Here is an 11115-nt window from a genome sequence, read left to right on the forward strand (position 1 = left end):
CTAATCAGAGGCTAAAGATAGTACGTATAGTGAGGGAGACTTTTCGAGCTAGCTGAGCATTTATGCTGCCCTACTGAACCGGCAAGTAGAGTAGAAATAATCCGGTAGCCCGGGAGAATGACATGGGATAATGTTCTGCTCTTTGGTGAGCAGATCAAGTGGGAAACCATGAGTATGCAAATTGTAGAAAAACTATTTGCAGACAGAATGAAAAAGGGGGGAAAGGAAAAAAAATACTACTGTATCAGGAGAATCAATCCATAGTATTACTGAACTACTGTAGTTTTAGCAGACCTGAATCAAAAAAATTCTACGTGTACATTTCTTCCAGTCATGGAATTTTCAATAAGACAGAACAATAAGGCTTAACTATGTGTATACAACGTTTTAATTAAAAACTACTTCAGACAGAGGGATTCCATCTGAAAGTGATGATGCTCAACCCATGGTTCATCCAGTTGGTAGGGTTTGTAATATGGGGAGTCCAGTACCTAATCTCCTGTAGCCTCACAGTGTGCACCTTTACACCAGCGGAACAGGGTCAGCTCTATGTTCCCACGGCCCATTGGTCCCACAGCCCATTGGTCCCACAACCAAATGATCCCACAGCTAATTCCTGCTGTTCCATGCTCCCATGTTTTAAAGAAATTGTTAAAAATATAGGTCCTATGTTCTACAACTCCATGTTCCCACATTTCTGAGTAAACTAAGAGTCTTTCTCCCCGCCATGGAACATAGGGCCTAAATTTCAATAAATGATTAGAAATGCTGGAACATGGAGCAGCAGGAATATGCCGTGGGACCAATGGGCCAAAAAAATAATGTTAAAAGTATTAGTGATGTGGGACCAATGGGCTGTGGGAACATAGGCACGCTCCCAGTGGAACACCACACTAATAATTGAAAAATCTTTACTATCATAGTAGCATACTACATTACTACAACATTATGACTTGGTCATTGCTATTCTGGTAACAGGGCATTTATTTTAACAGGGGGCGTGTCTTAACAGATTAATGGAATCAAGGGTTCCCACAGTAATGAAATGGGCGGGTCAGAACTAATCAGTGGTGTCCGTTGAATCGTAGCATTTACTGTTCCACCTAATGAAATGCTCTACTATTTAGTTGTAAAAGCTTTACCATAGTACTACTCTACTACATCATAACACAGAGAGTCTTCAGTAAGACATTAAGATCTGGTCATTATCTGTCATCACCTGGTTATGAGAACCCTCTAGTTTGTAGCATGTATGGTACAATTCTACCTGCCAGTGCAAAATGTAACCCTTCGTTAAAAAATTAACCCTTAGCGCAGAGCTTATGTTATAACCTTACTGTCACCAAAATTGTAATGCTATGTCTTAATCTGTTACTTAAGGCTCTCGGTACTGTCATTGCAATGTTGTTATGATGTAGTTTAGTACCTATTTTCAGCAAACTATGAATAGGCCCGGCGGCAATCCCATCTGTAGTAAGAGGCTACAGACAGTCTTTAGCAAAACATTACAACTTGTTTATTGCCATTTTGGTAGCAGTACATTTACAACAACAACAGTACATCATACGTATACTGTCTGCCTTCTCACTGGACAGTCCTGTGTGATGTGGAAAAACACAGCAATATCATGAATTGTGATCATTTTTTTGTATGTGTAGCTTACTGTAACCCTTATTTTGGCCTGGTAGGATACTTGATGAGCTCATCCAAGCTGATTGGATTTTGCTCCAATGTTCGCCAAGATCCCCTCCGACATAATTATTCCTGATTTAGACCAGCGCAGGAAGAAGGGCTTCACCTCCCGAGAGCTATCAAGGGACAGCCTGCCAGAGTGACCTTGAAGTCTTACCCTCTGAAAAAAAACACCACACACCATGGCTACACACTCAGCAGCTCTGGCTCCTAATTGAAGTAAAGGGCCTTGTGATGGCTCTGCAGTGACAGGGCTGTCATACCCTTCAAATCATCCTTTAATAGTATTAAAACATGTCTGCCTGCCCTGCGCTGGTGGGCCACACATCACACCATGTAAATTAGATTGAGATTACAATAGCTAGTGAAAGATTACAAGAGGTCAACACTATTATACACTGTGTTATAGGGTCACGGGCGGAAAGGTAATAACCTTCATGATTTTCACTTTTACTGTGCATTATTTCTATATATCAAACTGGATTTATATGATTTTTCCTATGACAGTAGGATGCATGCGGTCCATGAAGTAATTCCAGTTTCTAAGTGCATTCCATGGAGCACACACATTATTCTCAGCCGATGTCATGGAGCAGTCCATGAAATCGCAACCAATATCTATAAAATGCACTTCATCGCCATGAAAACCGATAGACCTGTTAAAGTTAGTCATCTCCTCCGAGTAGTCATGCTTTGAGAGGGAGAGAGAGAGTGAGAGAGAGAGAGAGAGAGAGAGAGAGAGAGAGAGAGAGAGAGAGAGAGAGAGAGGTAGACTGAGTCCTTTGACAAGCACATTACCCAGCACTGAGACAGCACTCCTACATACACACAGAAATGACCCCTCTCCACCCCAACCCCACCCCCAACCCCCTTCTCAGACACCCTCCTCTGGAGACAAGAGGCCTGGGCGAGTGGGAAACGAGGTCGTTCAAATGCCACGCTTGAGCAGAGTTCACGCCCTGCTCCAGCTCCAGCCCCAGCCCCAGCCCCAGCAGCCCAGCTCCATCACCCCAGCTCTCCCCAGTCCCAGCACCACAGCCATCGGCAGCGAAGCGAGCAGAGCTGACACCAGGACCCACAGCAGTCACCAACACAACACAGCCTATACCGCACAGCACAACACAACACAGCGCCAGTCAGTCCATGGGGCCGGCACGGGTACTTATGGGCTGGGAGAAATATGGCCTAATTAGCGAGGTGTGCGTACATGCCCGCGAGCCTGGTAGCCATGAGGCCTGACCTCTTAGTCCTCTCCACTGCGGACCAGAGGGAAGACCACAGAAGCACAGTAAGCAGAAAAAATAACAAGACAACCATCATTCACCCCCCACTTCATGTATTAGACAATTTGTTTACTCGGTTCATTTCCTAGCTTAGCATTTGCTATATGCACAAACACAGCTGGGACAAAAAGAACGAGAGACATGCTGCAGTACTGAATACATTCGAGAGGAGAGGGAAGCACAAGTCCGTGATCAATGTAGATCCAGAAATTCAAAATGTATCAGTTCAGTTATGACATGCTCATTTAACACTTAGCAGAGTTGAATTGAACACTATTATATTGGGTCCCATTTCACATGGTGTTGAATCAACACTGCAGAGTTTATTGTGAAGGTACTCCAATGCCAATCCACACAGCCCATCTGTCTGTCTATTATGGACAGTGTAACCGCATTCTTCCTTGTATGAGTCTAATGCTCATGCATAGATCTGCATTGAGTTATTTATGTCCACTCTACATTGGATTACAGACAGTGATATGCAGTCTGGAGCAAATGCAAATGCCAGTCCAAGTGAAGGTGGAGGTAAATGACATTAGTAATGATTTGTGCTGTTGAGGCAGACGTCAGAGATTCAGCACCATGGACAGCGGTTGTTCTTTTTAATGAAATGAACCTCCAGACAGCTGTGCTCAACAGATAAGGCTGTTTCCAAACACAATTTAGTTTTTTTTTAACTAAATTTGATTATTGCTATTTCGCTGGAAGTGCAGATATTTTTTTAACTAAATTTTGGAATGATATTTACTTCGAGTTGAATTAGAACCAGCGGAGACTGAAATGTTCTGTAAAGGTGCACTGTATAGTAATTTTAGTTTCTTCACAGAATTCATGCTGCCCATTTACAAATGTTACCTTTTTCACAAATACTTCCCACCCCCATCAAATTCTTGGTATTCATCACGACTGAGAAAATCACACTTTTCATTTATGAAAAGATGGATCTTCTCCATGTACACCATTTTGAATTTCCAGAATTAGACAATTTTAGCTGCAAAACGTACTGTAAATATTCATATTAGTAAATATTAACATTATTGGTAAGCAAATATTCATGAAAAGATCGAATTTGGCAATAGGCAGCACAGTTTCAATTAGCAGCATAGTTGCAATACCTACTCTGTGGATCCTACTTGCATCCTACACAGTGCACCTTTAATGTAAATCACACAAAAACATCAATATATCTCTATGAGAATTTTCCACTTGGTGATTTCTCATTCTGCTTCCCTCGTTGCACAGCTGTGGATGACACACTGTAAATGTTGCAGTGTTAATTTAACACTCAGAGCGTCGATTTCAAATCTTCTATAGTGCACGTGGTCCCAGAGCACTCTCAAAGTGTTGTATTAACACTGCATGTTTTTACTGTGTGCACTGTCCTTACAGTGGATAAAGTGACAGGCTTTATGAGTGCACTTTTGTCATGTCACGTTTCGCTGCCTTTCATGACGTGAGTGTCCTCTCTCTCTCAGTAAAGCAGACACCTTTCCCCTGACCTTTCCAGCTACTGTCAATCTCTCATTTACTGGCTGTCTATCTCTTAGTTCGCCTTTCCTCCCCCCTCCAGTCCTCCCCCCCCACCCTCTCTCTTTCTTGAGTCCATCTCCTGAGGAAATGAAACAAATGGAGACACACTGGCAGATGGGGAAGTGGCTGACAGTGTCTGAGAGAGAGAGAGAGAGAGAGAGAGAGAGAGAGAGAGAGAGAGAGAGAGAGGGAGAGAGAGAGAGAAAGAGATAGAGATAGAGATAGAGATAGAGACAGAGAAGGGGGTAATAGAAATACAAGAGTGAAATAAATACAGAGAAAGACAAGAGTGAGATGAACAGAGAGAAAGAGAAAAGAAATTACCCCAGTTTTGTCGTCTGTGTAATCTAAGGCGAGTGGTTTAGAGGAGAGGGATGGACGTATCTGTCTTTAATCCGCCCCATCCCACATCTTAATCCCACAGCAGGCCGACCCAATGAAACCTTTCCCAGCATGCCCTCCCTCTCACCTGCCTCTCTGGGAGATAGACAACACACCTCCACAAATCCACTCGCATCAAGACAGTCGGCTAATTAGCAGGCTTGGTAACCGTGTTTGGATAAATTTGTTGCAAACAGCAGTGTATGTGTTGATCTTTTCTATGGATTTTTGTAAGTCAATTGTCAGCACTTCATAATCAGCCCTGGATCTTGTGTGCCTTTTCTTCTCAGACAGATTTTTTCTCCCCAAAAACTCAAAAGGGAACTATTTCCAAAACAATTCTCCAAAATGTCTTCAAAAGCCTTTGTGGAACATGTCTAAAATTGTATAATAATTTAACTGTTCAGAGTCATGATTAAAGTTGATGCCAATACTTTCATGACATCAGTGTCGATTTAGATACTTCGAGACCCATATAGACTGTGCCCTCTGTTGTTGATTCCTCTCTTGTGTAACGAGCTAATGCCTTCATTTTTCCTTTAGAAAATTACCCCACTGACAACACTGCTCAGCCTCATTTTCTCATTTTGCAAACAGGTACTGCATTATGATAATTCGATCACAACTGTACGCACACAAAGTGACAAAATATGCTGCTCTCATGAATACATTTGTTAGCAAAGATCAGCCTTGCATAGCTAGGCCTGATAACCAGCTTGGGCACAGTCCCAGCGACACCCAGGTGCTCCCTGGGCAGAACTGAACCAGATGAGAGTGGATATGACAACCCGGTAATGTCAGCAGTACTGTATAGCCAGCTGCTTATGTATGCATCATGCCTAGTTTTCCAATTTGCACATTTAGCTATAAATAGGCTTCAGCTGTGATCTTGTAAATGGGGTGTGCTTAGCGCTTATCTTTCATACAGTACCAACATGCCAGCCAATGATAAAAACCCATTCCAGCCCAATTCCTTTCACCTGACTCAGTTGATACACCTGCTACTACTGATAGCCAGTGAAAAGAGATGCAACAGCCAAGGCTACCTGAAAATACTATCCTCAACTAGTAGACCTGCCAACTGCAGCTTTGTATACTGGTCCCTACATTAGAACGCCAAACACCACACACACGAGAGACATATTTGTTATAACCGGTAGACCACTAGCCTATCAGCATAGCCCTGTAATGTCAATCGGTTTCATCGGCAATCTGACTGCCTGCTGAAATATAAATCAACTAGTACATGATAACAACATTACTATGGCAATACCAAGTGTCTTGAGTAACAGATTAAGACTTGGCTATTACCATTTTGGTAACAAGTTTATAATATAGGCTCTGCAATAAGGGGTTAAGAAAGCCAAATACCACACAACAGAGTTGTCTTTGTTATCGGGGCACTATCTCTGAAAAATGCTCAATGACTCAAGAGGATACTCTCAATCACGTCATCATCTTTCATCCTGTTTCACAAGTCAATATGTTTCTGGCAGCAGGGAGAGGATGCATGTGGTGGGGCATTGAGTAGATCAGGAAGTAGTCGGTGTGGAGAGAGCAGGGCTGCAGGCCTTAAAACAGGAGGCGTCTTCTGCTGAGACTGGAGCTCAAGTGCTCAGGTGCAGCAAGGCCTGAGGTGAAACACAACCCCCCATCCATGTCCCACGATGAGGGCCGCGGCAGATAGATAGGCACTCTGATTGGGCTATCTTTGTTTTACACACATGTGCATACGCGCGTGCACACACAGAGACACGCACACGCACACGCACACGCACACACACACACACACACACACACACACACACACACACACAGACACGTCATTCTTTCACACTTAATCTCTAACACACAAACGCACGCACGCACGCACGCACACGCACGCACGCACGCACACGCACACGCACACACACACACACACAAACAAATACACTTTTCAAGTTGTTACAGTTTATAGCATACAATATGTGCACATTTTCCCTCATGCTAAGAGGAAACACTGATTATAACATAGCATATATGAAATCTGCAACAGCTGGAATAAAACACGTGTGTATATTACTGTGAATGTTGTTCCTCCAAAAAGACACCCCTGACATCCTGATGGGCTTAGAGTAGACAATTGGTAGCCTTATCATACACACACAACCCACTGCAGCTAAATCTCATTCAGGTCAAAGTTAAACAAATATATAAATAAATGCATATATCATGTAAAAGACACCCTTCAAAACGTTACCTAAGCAATAGGCAAAAAATAGCTGCAATATTGTGAATATCAGTGAATATCTACAAAAGGACCTAAAGCAGATGGATCGGAGTTGGAAATATGTTTGGAAGTGAGGATGATGGCAATGTGCTCCTCCTACAAGATATAGCCATTTTAAACCCTGTTACCTCTTCCTCCACAGACTGACGGGAGGCCCCTACATACACTGCAGAGCTAAATATACAGGACATCTAAAACAATGCACCACATCACATCATCCTCTGCAACTGCATCATACCAAGCCAGTAGACTGCCCCCCCCCAGATCTCTGGCCACCAGAAACATTTCCTATGACCACACAAGCATTTATGGCTGGCACAGGAGACAGTGTGCCAGGGACCCTTTAAATGCCCTTGATTACGAAAAGTGGGTGAGATTCTACAGGTTTGATGCTAGGCGCAACCAAGCTTGGCAAGGCGAGGTGCACGTTCCCGTATCCAACCATAAACATAGCGTGTCTAACGGGAAAGTAACATGTACCCTCATCGCCATATTTCGCATCGATTGGATAGAAATGGAATGCCACACCAACAAGGATAATACCACTCCACACAAGCGGCCTACTCGTCCAAAGATTTCCATAAATTTACGGAGCGAGCTGAATAGTGGGATTATGCCAGTGCCGGAGACTCTCACTAGGAGAGATGCCCGGTTTAACACTACGGTAGTGAAAGCCTAGTGAGAGCTCAAATTAGGTCACTGAAGTATCTTAACGGGGCGCTGCTTTTTTTTCTTTCTTGTGCATAGCCTTTGGTGACACGTTGGTTGCTTGTCCTGCTAGATCAACTGGACGCAATCCAAGTGATTTTGGGTAGAATTTGATTATTCGTGGAACTCAGTGTACTAACGGTACCGATGGCTACAGCTGAAAATGTACCCTACCGGAGTTACATCAGCTCAAATGGCAGGAATCGGGTGTTCAAGGACATTATACACCCTGGCTGCGCCTGTGAAATCTGAACTAGCCCTCCCCTGGTGTCGAAAATCGCTTATTTCTCGATCGGAATACCACGAGTCTCACGTCCCTTACATTTGAGCATGCTGCAATGACATTCCGGCAGAACGATGAGATGCAAAATAGCCTACACCGAGTCGCCTGCGAATGGGATCCGGCCGATTCACCTGGCTGCTTCTCTGATGCGAAACGAGAACTTGCTGTTCTCCCTTATGGCTATAAAAATCCAAACTACTCTGAATCACAGCAGGTTTTGGAAGGTGTTCAGATACCAGCGCAGCGCACACAACACAAATGCTTCAGATACGTTATGCACGATGCGAGAAATGACCTGCTTCGCAAGGTGAAACTCAACAACACAATTTATAAAACGTGCACGACCGAATGACACCTACCGTGGCGGATGCTGTTCTGTGTGTACCGTGTGTGTCCTGTGAGCGGTGCGAACGCGCAATCCAACGAGCGTGCGTCGGTCAGGCAAAAGGGTGGGTGGGGCCAGTTGTGTGCATGTGTGTGACAGAGAATCAGTGCGTGTGTGGGTGTGTGCGTCGGTATGTGTGTGTGACATACACGTATGTCTATTCTTCCAAGCTCTTAAATCCACAAAGTGGTCTGCCAGCTTTTGACTTTGGCCACCTCGACGTCAACTTGACACTCATCTGAAACTTGAGAATACAAGCACACATCCAACGTTCTCAGGATAATAGACAAGCCTTAAGAAAGAGACAAGCCATCTGATTACTTTCCAAGACTGACGGGTGTCTGAGGCTGAATGCCAATAATACCCCACCCTTCGTTTTTATTTCCAAACATGAGGTGGGGTGGGGGCTTCAGGACATAGCCATGCAGAGGCGAGGAGGATGACAGTGAGCTGGGCCATCAAAGTCTGTGCTCTTTATCAGCTCAGCATTAAAGCCGTTTAAAGTGTGCTCATTAAAAGATTCTCATGCTATGCTCAACACATTCACTTTCTTCTATAAATAGATACAACTACTGCCCTGGATATTTATCTCTTACTAGCTGTTATTGCCGTAGACTTATTAAGGGTACGGTACCCACCCAGCACGTCCCAACGACACAAAAAAACCCATAGTTGCCAGTACTATCATACTAATGCAATTTATAGGCCTATGTAATATAGTTGTAGGTTGTTCACAGTCTCGTGAGATAATAATTGTAGGCATAAATAACATAGTATTGAAAAATTAGCATCATATTGTGTATTATATTATAGAGACATAGGCAGCTAATGCATTGCATAGGTTCCACAGTGAATGTATACACTGCAGTTAGCTGTCTCCAGGATGCACCATGTTTGGGTGACTTGGAAGAGGAGGAGATGGTGTCTCTGTGTGGGCGCCCATCTGGCCGCCTGGCTGGCTATCGGCTGTGTGGAGGTGGAGGAGAGAGAGCTAGAGAGGAGGAGGAGGAGGAGGAGGAGGAGGCCAGGTCAGATCAGATCTATACTGGGATCATGTGCTCCTGTGGTGTGCTGTTTCCCTGATCAATACGGCCCTCTCAGCCCGGCCGGGATGAGGCATTAGCAGCCAAATTAATCTCCACTCCTCAGCAATGCATTGCCTGTCCTCCACCCCTCTCTCTCTCTGTCTCTCTCTCTCTCCTACACCTCTCTCTCTCTCTCTCCTCCACTTGCACAAGCTCTCCCTTTCTGCCTCGCCTGCCTCTTGCTTACCGTTTCAGTACAGAAAAGCACAGCACAGTACATCAGATTACAGAGATCTGCAGCTCCCTCTCTCACATTAACATTTATACCCATTACATACACAGGGAACTGAGAGAGAGAGAGAGAGAGAGAGAGAGAGAGAGAGAGAGAGAGAGAGAGAGAGAGAGAGAGAAACACACACACACACACACACACACACACACACACACACACACACACACACACGCACACACCTTACCTTTCGGTTAGCTCTTTATCCTATATTTCATTCTTCCATTACCATGCTTTTGTGTTGACAGGTATCCTAGTTGTATTTCATTACATCATTTCTGGCACAGAAAAAAAATAGGAAGAACAAAAAAGGCCATGCAGTCAAAGTCACGTTAGTCTGAATCTGGTCTGCTTCTCCAATAGAGGTAGAGTCTTTTTTTGCCTTCAGGTAAACTCCTTCCAAGTCCATTTATAAATGGCCGTGTTCCAGATAGTGTGGATGCCGCGTACTGCACTGCCGCGTACTGCACTGCACCGCACCGTGCTGAGCTGAGTTGTGCTTTGTGCTGTGGCACCAAGGAAAGAAGGCTGAACAGAACACTGCTGTTAACTTTGGAATGGGTGGGGTGGCCTGGATCCACTGCCAGTCTTTACATGCGAACACGCACACACGCACAGCCACGATACACACACACACATGCACAGGCATGCATGCACTGATATGCTCACATGGACGGATGTACGTGCGCGCACACATCCACCCCCCATTCCCCCCCCCACCCCACACACACAAGCACACACACACACGCACGCACGCACACACACACACACACACACACACACACACACACACACACACACACACACACACACACACACACACACACACACACACACACACACACACACAGCTGTGACTGCCAATGCCAGCGTACAACTACTACTACTCCGACACCACAACTGTTATTTGGGTCTGTCCAAATTAGTCAGCTGACACTGATAGTACTCTGCCCAGCGTGGCACAGTGGCCCAGAGACAATGGACTGGAGCGGAGCGGGGTGGGGTGGATATGGGGTGTATACTACTGAGAGGCTGCATTGGCCTCAATCTCGGCTTCTTTCTTGGCAACTGCCGCCAGTCGGCTCTATTCTTTATTCAGTGGCCGATGTGATGTTCATATTGTGTTGATAGCCAGGGAAGCCGGGGCCAAGGGGTAAGTTGTCCTGGGCCTAGGAAGAAGGGGGACCCAGAATTGGGTCCTCATTACATTCTATGTATTGGGTCGGGGGCCCTTTTAGTTGATCTTGTCCCGGGCCTGGTCAAAGCTGTC

General features: G+C 44.9%; 1 protein-coding gene across 2 annotated transcripts in view; it reads right to left on the minus strand.

Moving 5' to 3' along the window:
* The window catches only part of map1aa (microtubule-associated protein 1Aa), a 46028-nt gene that overhangs the window by 13480 nt on the left and 21433 nt on the right, over positions 1-11115 (minus strand). The window contains exon 1 of one of the 2 annotated variants that reach the window (XM_063187731.1): positions 8506-8571. The exons of the other annotated variant lie outside the window; for it this stretch is intronic. The gene's annotated coding sequence lies outside the window, so the exon portion shown is untranslated. Of the gene's footprint in view, positions 1-8505; positions 8572-11115 lie in introns of those variants that run through there. 2 annotated transcript variants of the gene reach the window in all.

Source organism: Engraulis encrasicolus, chromosome 22 (assembly GCF_034702125.1).
Source record: "Engraulis encrasicolus isolate BLACKSEA-1 chromosome 22, IST_EnEncr_1.0, whole genome shotgun sequence".
NCBI classification, from domain to species: domain Eukaryota; kingdom Metazoa; phylum Chordata; class Actinopteri; order Clupeiformes; family Engraulidae; genus Engraulis; species Engraulis encrasicolus.